At 32.9% G+C, this 9,169-nt stretch overlaps 1 long non-coding RNA gene across 1 annotated transcript; it reads left to right on the forward strand.

Moving 5' to 3' along the window:
- Positions 1–2,761: 2,761 nt before the first annotated feature.
- Positions 2,762–8,944, forward strand: LOC134857755 (uncharacterized). The gene is made up of 4 exons (XR_010164910.1): positions 2,762–2,844; positions 4,839–4,919; positions 5,137–5,235; positions 8,811–8,944. It is a non-coding gene; the product is annotated as an uncharacterized LOC134857755 (long non-coding RNA).
- Positions 8,945–9,169: the final 225 nt, after the last annotated feature.

Genomic DNA, 9,169 nt, shown 5'->3' on the forward strand with positions numbered 1-9,169 from the left:
ATATCCCCCCACGGTTATATGCATATGTGACTAGTAAAGATTGCACCGTTAAATTCAAAAATAATAACAATTAAATAAGAACTTGAGTAGTTTGAAATTAACTGTTAGAAGGTTTTAGCTTCCGCTGCGCAGGAGCACACTGACAGCCTTACTCAAGGTTCCTGTGGTATTCAACATTCCACACGGGCTTTCAGATCACTTGGCCAAGGTCAGCTCCTTTAAATTAGTCAACCTTGCAAAAAGTTTCTTAAGAATGTTAACCAATCAGATCTCTATTTTTGAAGTGAATCCTATTAGAAGATGATCTCAAGTTATATATATTTTTTAATAAGGTTCCCAGAGTTTTTCGCGAATTTCAATGGTAACCATCGTAGAAGTAAATACTATTTTTTGGCGCTCGATAAAACAAGTGATTAGACTCGTGATTAAATAGCTATATCAACCAGTAGTCTGCGAAAAGAAAAGGGTCACAACTTCCGGCGGATTTAGGCCGACATGTTTTTTTTTTACAAATCCCCTCCTCGATAAAAAAAATTGGTGTCGATGCATATCTTTTTTTTTATGGGAGAGGGGTTAAAAATGCAAAAATATTTCACAAAATTTGAGAGGAGGGTAGGCGGTAACAACTGGTTTTTGCTATCTTTGTGCTATCTACTGCATTCCGACCTTATAAGCTACAACACGAGCTAGTTTTTCCGCGAGCTAGACTTATGTAGACTAATAAAAAAATCGAAAAAATGTTTCCTATGTGAAAAACTTGGCTCCATTTTTAGGTGAAAACATCTGGATGACTCGGCAACAAGGCTTGACTGCAGATGAGCTGGGTACTGGTGCAGGCACGGGTTGGTACAGAGAAATAGACACCTACAAGTATCCAGATGATCCAACTGAATCTTGGAGTTCGTGCGTCGACTGGACAAAAGTTGGACATTTCACACAGGTGAGAGAGAGAGAGGAAACTGAGAACTATTTTCTGCACTTTGACAGCAATTCAACGTCTGATTGTGGAAAAAGAGTTTAACAATTTATTGCTACGTTCACAAAGGGGAAGGTCAAGATAAGAGCTCCTCATTTTTTAATAGAAAACAGTTCTCTTCACCTCATTAAAACCTAAAAGTTCCTCTCAGTTTTAAATTTTGGCCTCGCATTTATTTGTTTCTGGTTCGTGTAATCTGGTTTGTTTCTAGCATGCAAAAAATTTAGATAAATATTTATTGGAACAAGAATAGCCGGTTGATATGCAAGTATCACAAAAAGTTCCAAACATAATCTGAAACTATTACAAAAAAATGGTTTCTTTTTTTTTCAGACTGTGTCTTTCTTATGTCGTGGCGTGATGATATGACCTGAACAAAAGCCTATAACTTATATTTCTCTGATAATAATGCTAAATTAAGTAGATTTTTATCATTTTTTTTTGCAGAAACTTTTCTTTGCATAAACCAAAAAAAGGAGGAGTTTTTTTTTAAATTTCTGCTTTTTTGCATCCATCTTTTCTACTGAAAAGTTTTCATTAGCAAAAGAAAGCTTCCAGAAAATTTTCCTGAAGTGAAGTTCAGTTTATCACAGCTAAAAGAAAAGTTTTTCTATTATGAGAGAGATCTACCGGTTCACTTTACTCGCTCAAAATTCGAAGAAAAATCAAAAATTTCGAACTGGTTTTTCTGGACACTGGAAAAACTTTAGAGGTATTAAATTTCGCTCAAATTGCAAATTAAAGGGCTTTAATATGATATAAAACTTCAGCTATCCAATAGTTTTTTGCTTCCTAATTCTTCGTGGAATTTTTCTTTTCTTTGAATTATAAAAAATTGAAACCGAGCAGAACACAACGTTCCCCCTACTTTCAATGATCGGAACGAAAACTAAAAACAATTGGAAAACAATTATTTTACACGTTTTCAGTGGCTAGGAACAAAACGCGGCAGTACGCTGCGATTGAGGTTAATACTAGCAAATATCGAATGCTTGCTATGTATCGCTAGCCATTCCAAATGTTTTGTAGACTTTTGATGAGAGAAACAGAAATTTGTGCTCAGTTTAGTTTTTAGACGATAAATTGCTGACGATAACTTGTTTACCATTTGAAAACTAATGATTCTCTGAGCGCAAATTGTTAGATTTTGTTACCTAATGTAGGAGTTTGAAAGCTGCCAAGATGCATAGTGCATAGTTCGGGATAATAAATTCTAGAATTTGAAGTTTTCCTGTTAATCAGTATTTTGTAGGCTGCGAATCAATTTGGCTGCAAAGTTCCAATAAAAAAATAAGATAAGCTAATTATTCAGTTATTCCAAATACCACGTTAAAGGAAAAACAAAAAAAACTTATAATGATTATGAATAGATTTTACTTTAAAATTCCATTTTCTATGTTCCGAATAGCTGGTGCTATACAACTACAAAGAAATGTGGTCTTTGAGCACTTTGAAATTGTTTGAAACGTGATTTTCGATTTCTTTGAAATGGCTCAAAACCTGATTAGAACTTGATTAGATCTTAAGGCTTATGATTATTGTGCTATAAACGCTCACTTTTAAGCCATATAAGATAGTCCAAATTTAACAAATAAAAAAAAAATTGAATGCCAGGCCATTATACAGAAAATAATGTAATATGATCCAAGGTTTTTCTTCATTGAATCAAAGTAATGTTTTTGAACTTGTGCTTAGATGATGTGGTCTACTACCACTAAAATAGGCTGTGGCAGAGGCACCTGCTCAAATGGTAACACTATCGTCACATGTCACTATCTAAAACAAGGGAATATCAATGGCCAATCTGTTTTCGATGAAGACAACTACAACCAGCTGATTGCTAATGGAGAACAATTGGCCAGATGCGGGTAATCAATTTTTTTTTCGAGCAATTCAATCTAGATTTAGAAACCTTGTATTACAAAAAAAATTTTAAGGCTCAATAATAAATTTTATAATAAAAGCATAACCAGAAGCATCAAAAGGTGATAAATATACGCAGTATCGAATCTATGATTTTCACTATAAAAGAAGGACATAATTTATTGGAATTTTATGTTCGTTATTTCTTGTATGGTTATTCGAAATTTTGATATTTTTTGTCTGGAATTGAGTTTTTGCGGCGAGAAAAAACTCCGCTGTATTATTGAAACTTCCCCTTCTTGTTTTTTTTTCAGACTATTTTCGATTCTTAAACTAGCAAACACAATTTTTCTAAACTACCTGAAACATTTTGATGTCTTAAACCAAAATTTTCATACATTAAAAAAAGAAAAAAAATTGTTTGAAATTACCATTAAAACAATTTAGGATAATTTATGCCAAATAAATTTCCTTTTTCCGTTGAAGGTAGACTTGGCGGCAAAATAAGTCTGCTACAAAACCTTACAAACGAATTTTAAGCAAGCTAATCATTTCAAAATTATTAGGCATAAAACAACACTGTCTTCTTGATATTGCGTATTCATCTTTTGTATTCCGTGTCACGCAGAAATTTTTTGCAATAACGTGCACAAAAAAAACAATTTCCAATTAAAATTGAGGGGTTTTAAGTGAATGGAGATCGCAGCTATATTTTATAAATATCAAAAAAACGAACTCAATTTTTTTATCATTGAAAAGAGGGCTGATGCTCGGAGTAATAAATCAACCTAGATAGGTGCAATAATTTAAAGCATACGGCACTGAAGAACTTGTTTTTGATCATATTGCGGATAAGAAAAAAGTGAATCATATGTTGACGACAAGAAAAAAGAAAGCACTTTTCAGTTGCCATTGCTTCATTTTGGTTTACCGTATTTTTTTTTTTTTCATGAATTGTTAATAACATGGAATGAACTTTGAATATAAATTTTTCTTTCTTACTTTTACTTTCATTCTTACCAGTAGACGTATGAGCAAAACAAACCTAAGAAATCAAAAACGTTAAGCCCGATTCCCACATGACCTCAGTTAAACAATATCCTTGTATTTAAGCTCAGGACGTCAATACTTTCAGATCTTGAGAAAAAAACCACCTCGAGCTTAAGTACTCTGCCACTTTCATCAAAGTTCGTCACAATAACCTTCTAAGATAAATACTAAAATATTCAAAGTTCAAAAGTTTTTGTTTGTGACTACAATTCATTTAAAGATTATTCAGAGATTGTTAGCCATTATTTTTTTTCAGTTGCCAAAAAGGAATTGGCCCCAAATATTCAGAATTTCTATTTTCAAAAAAAAGTTTGCGTCGTTTATATACAGGCTATCAAAAAAATGATTGAAATCAATCTTGATTTTGAAAAAAAATTTAAAAAGACTCAAAAAATCAAGAAAATCGCACTGCTGGATTTGAGTTGACTTTAAACAATGGTGAAAAAATGCAAAAACGCGATCGCCATTGATCAGTTATTGATGTTCGTTGCCACAATAACAAGTTTTTTTGATGAATTATCACTATTTCAGCGCTATTAAAATGATCAATTTTGAGTCGATGGATTATCGCTAATTTCGCGCTGGGAAAAGATCAGTTTTTTAGAGTTGAAACAGCAACAAATCATGGATGATTCAAAAATGTTTATAACAATTCATCAATAATTTAGGCTTTGAAATTTTATTAAAAACTGGATTCAAGACAAAGTTTAGTCAAAACTTATCCTAAAATCAAAAAGAAACCAACAATATCAAAAACTAACAAAAAATTTGAGTAACCTTTTAACAACTTTCAGTTTAAGTAGCAGTTCTTAGCTTGAAAGGGTAGACTGTTAAGTAGACTTTTTTTCTTTCTTTAACGCTAAGCAAGACAACCAAGTAGACAGAAAAGAGTTCTTACATTATTGAATTTCTGAAAAACCTTAATAGTTAAACTTTATCATTCGTATAGGGACGGCAATAGACCAACAACAGTGACAATCGAAGGAAGCCAAACGACTATTAACGCACATCTGCCTACCACTGCAGCAAGGTATGTGTTTTTGATAATACGAAGAAAATTATTGGAAGCTACTAAGTTAACTGCAGTTAATTAAACAGTGTTAAAAGTTTGGTTTGAAATTGAGTATTCACTTTTAGCAAGAATCAGGTGCTACAAGTTAAACAAGCATTTTTAAGATTTTGTGATCTGAATTCATTTCTGTAAATTTTCATAAATATCTGTGAATCTCGCGCGTTACAATTTATAGCGAAAGAAGAGAGACGACTACCAGCGGAAACATACCAACAACTTCTGCTCCAGTTAGAGCTCAAACTACTACAAGACGGCAAAGGAACGGAACAAAAGGGTAAATGCATTTCATTTTGTATCAAGCATTTTTGTTTTGTCAATGCTTTGTTAAAGCTTTTTGCCATTTTTTGTTTCGAACTTAAGAAAATGTGCGGAATTTCTGTGCTCGGATATTTTTTCCTTCAGACGATATGTTTGATAGTTTTTGTGGCTAAATTTGAAAGGTTTGAAGTTTTTTCTCTATTATTGCAGAAACACCGAAGTAGAACAGCACAGAAATCAAATCATTTTCAAAAACCGAGAATTTCAAAAAGATTTTCAAAAACCGAGAAAAAACTTAAATTTTGAAAATTTTATAGAATATTTCACAAAATCAGAAAAAGGCGTCGCATTTTTGTTCCGACTTTCGATACGAAAGTAACGGAATGTTTGTGCTCGGGGTGAATTTTTTTTTCTTCAGACAAATTTTGACTTTTTAACTAGCCATTTTTGACAGAATTTTTTATATCATTCAAAAGGCACTGTTGTCTTGAGCTTAAATTTGAAAAGATATTTTACCTGTGATCATTTTTCGTAAAGTTATGGGGGTTTAAAGATTGCCATTTTGGACAATTTGTGACAATTAACGCGCGATATATTTCGCGCTATTAACGCGTAAGCGGAGAGTTAATCCGTCTGAAAATCGTTCCAAATTGGTTGAAAGAAGCTTATTTGCCGCAATTGATTTGTTAAAGGAGCTACATCTATCTTTTTGTACTTTAAATGGCGTGTGGGGGGATGATTTTCATTTAAAAAATTCAAATTTTAGGAAAAAATTTTCATTTTAGTTTTTTACATTTAATTTTTTAATGTTACTACTGCACCATAAAACCTTAAAAGGCAGTCGGAACATTCAGGGCTTCGCCCTGATACGAGCAGTCTTGTTCGCTTATCAAATCTACCTCAGTTGTGACATTCCGTCAAGTTTTTGCTGATAATCCGTGTGCAAAATGAAACAAGACTGCTCGTATCAGGGCGAAGCCCTTAATTTTCCGAGTGCCTTTTAATGTTTATGTAGCAGTAATAACATAAAAAAATTCAATGAAATAAAAAAAAGGAAAATTTTTTTTTTCTAAAAATTGTAATTTTTTTATAGAAACCATCCCCCCACCCGCCATATAAAGTACAAAAGGATAGATTTCGCTCCTTGTAACAAATCAATTATGGGAAATAAGCTTCTTTCAACCAATTAGGAACGATTTCTAAGACGGATTAATTCTCCGCTTTCGCGTTAATAGCGCGAAATATATCGCGCGTTAATTGTCCCAAATTGGCCAAAATTGCAATCTTTAAACCCCCGTAGCTTTACAAAAAAAGGTCACAGATGAAATATCTTTTCAAATTTAAGCTCAGGACAACAATAGCTTTCGAATGATATAAAAAAAAATTTGTCAAAAAAGGCTAGTTAAAAAGTCGAAATTTGTCTGAAGAAAAAAAAACCCACCCCGAGCACTAATATTCCGTTTCTTTCGTATCGAAAGTCGGAACAAAAACTTCAGACACGTTAAAAGAAAGTCGAATTAGGACCACCCTCGTAATAAAAGTGTGATTCATTTGAATATAGGTGTTCCGACTTTCGATACGAAAGTAAACGGAATATTTTGTTACGAAAGTAACTTCAGACAAATTTCGACCTATTAACTAGCCATTTTTGACGGAAATTTTTTATATCATTCGAAAGCTATTGTTGTCCTGAGCTTAAATTTGAAAAGATATTTCACCTGTGATCATTTTTCGTAAAGTTATGAGGGTTTAAAGATTGCCATTTTGACCAATTTGGGACAATTAACGCGCGATATAATTCGCGCTATTAACGCGTAAGCGGAGGTTTAATCCGTTTTAGAAATCGTTCCAAATTGGCTGTAAGAAGCTTATTTGTCATAATTGATTTGTTACAAGGAGCGAAATCTATTGTTTTGTACTTTATATAGCGTGTGTGGGGATTATTTCATAAAAAAAAACAAATTTTAGAATTTTTTTTTCATTTTATTTTTTTAGATTTAATTTTTTTAAGTTATTACTGCTCAATACCCGGGTTGACCAAAACTTCTTATCATATAATTTCCATATATGAGAAACTTCTTGTCATACAATTTCATACAATTCCATACGTACAGAAAATTGTATGAAAACTCTATGATAAGCATTTTTCCATATATGAAAATTGTATGATAGTGTGTTTTTCCATAAACCAAAAATTTTGATTTTTTCTTTTTCAATTTAGTTTCTGAAAAATTTTCGGTTGTAGTTGCAACCGAACACAAGTGCCAAAGACCTTGGTTACTCAAAACACCAAAGGTTGGCCGGTCTTGCATTGACAATGCATAGAAAACGACCTGAATGTGGCTGTCTTTTACAATTGATATAACAAAAGTAACAGACATTTATTTTTTGGCAGAATTTTTCAATGATGATTATTTTAAATTTTTGAATATTCAAATTATCAGACATTGATCAAGGCATACATTAACACCCCATACAGAAGAAATAGGAAGTTTCCGCGTTTTTGAAAAAAAATATATAAGTGAAAAGAAAATAAAAGCCAATTTTATCGTATCCTGGACTACGTTATGCACACAAAATATTCAATTTTGCATGCGAAAAAAAAATTTTCGAAAAACGTTTGTTTGCGTACGAAATTCGATTTGCGGTTGAAAAACAAACAAAAAAATTTTTGGGCCAAATTTTCAAAATTACTTTGTGTCGCCATCAAAAAAAATGCCAGTCATACACTTTTCATATATGGGAATTGTATGATAAGCATTTTTTTCAAAAAAAACGAAAACCTCAGTTTTTATCACCAGAATGTTTTATTAGAATCAAACAGCCACAGAAACGAGTTTATACCAGTTTTCAACCATTTTTAGAAATTGTATGAAAATTGTATGACAAGCATTTTCCCACACACTTGATGTATGGAATTGTATGATAAGCATTTTCGGTGTATGGAGGTCAACCCGGGTAAACGTTAAAAGACAGTCGGAACTTTCAGGGCTTTGCCCTGACACGAGCAGTCTTGTTTTGCTTTGCTGCGAATAGCGTGTTTTTATACCAAAAATCTATTAATGATAGATTGCATTCATGATGCGGCAAACCCCAATATGTGATAATATAGCGCCGATCTAACTATGTTTTTTAACACTAAAATATCACTTTCTGGGAGTTACTGCATTATCATGAACTCAAACGGTGCATATACAAAACAGTCCAATACAAAACAGTCCAATACAAAATAGTCCCAAAAATCATGTAATGGAGGAAAAAAACAGTCCAATACAAAACAGTCTGGTTTAAGGTCGCCAGTGGGCGCGCTACGCGCACGTCGCCGCTTCGCGGCGATAATCGGCTCTAATTTTCGGATTAAGTCCTACCCTCTGTTGGCAAGTTCGCAACACATTGGCGCGACTGCGGCGGTCACTATTTTGTTCATTATGCTTGTTGAACAAACGAAAATTCTCGGCCTGCCGGCTTGTTAAAGCAATTATTAATTGGGACTGTTTTTCGAACTGTTTTGTATCGGACTGTTTTTTCGTCGGACTGAACACGCATCATGAACTCAGACAAACATCGATAGACATTTTGTTTTTGTTTCAGCTATTACGTAATACGGAATGAGGCAAGAGGTTTACTGTTGATGGTTTTTGTCGCAGGGAGAGCACTCGTCGGGAAATGCTTGACGAGATGAGTCACCAGAAGAATTTAAATCAAAATCTATTAATGATTAACAAATTGCAGAAGAAAACTTATAAGTGATATCATATATCTTATAAATGAAAACTTTTGTTTGTAGATCAAAGTTTTGACCAATAATCTACTAAAATGATCCGTACGGTAGTATCGCAGAAGAGTAATCATAAACCATGAACGAAAAATTGAGTTTATTTTTTTTGCTCCTGAACAAAGTTATAGTATACAGTTCATTTTCTTATGTTTTTTTAGTCAAAAATTTTGTG

The sequence above is a fragment of the Symsagittifera roscoffensis genome, chromosome 1, assembly GCF_963678635.1.
Source record: "Symsagittifera roscoffensis chromosome 1, txSymRosc1.1, whole genome shotgun sequence".
Classification (NCBI taxonomy): domain Eukaryota; kingdom Metazoa; phylum Xenacoelomorpha; order Acoela; family Convolutidae; genus Symsagittifera; species Symsagittifera roscoffensis.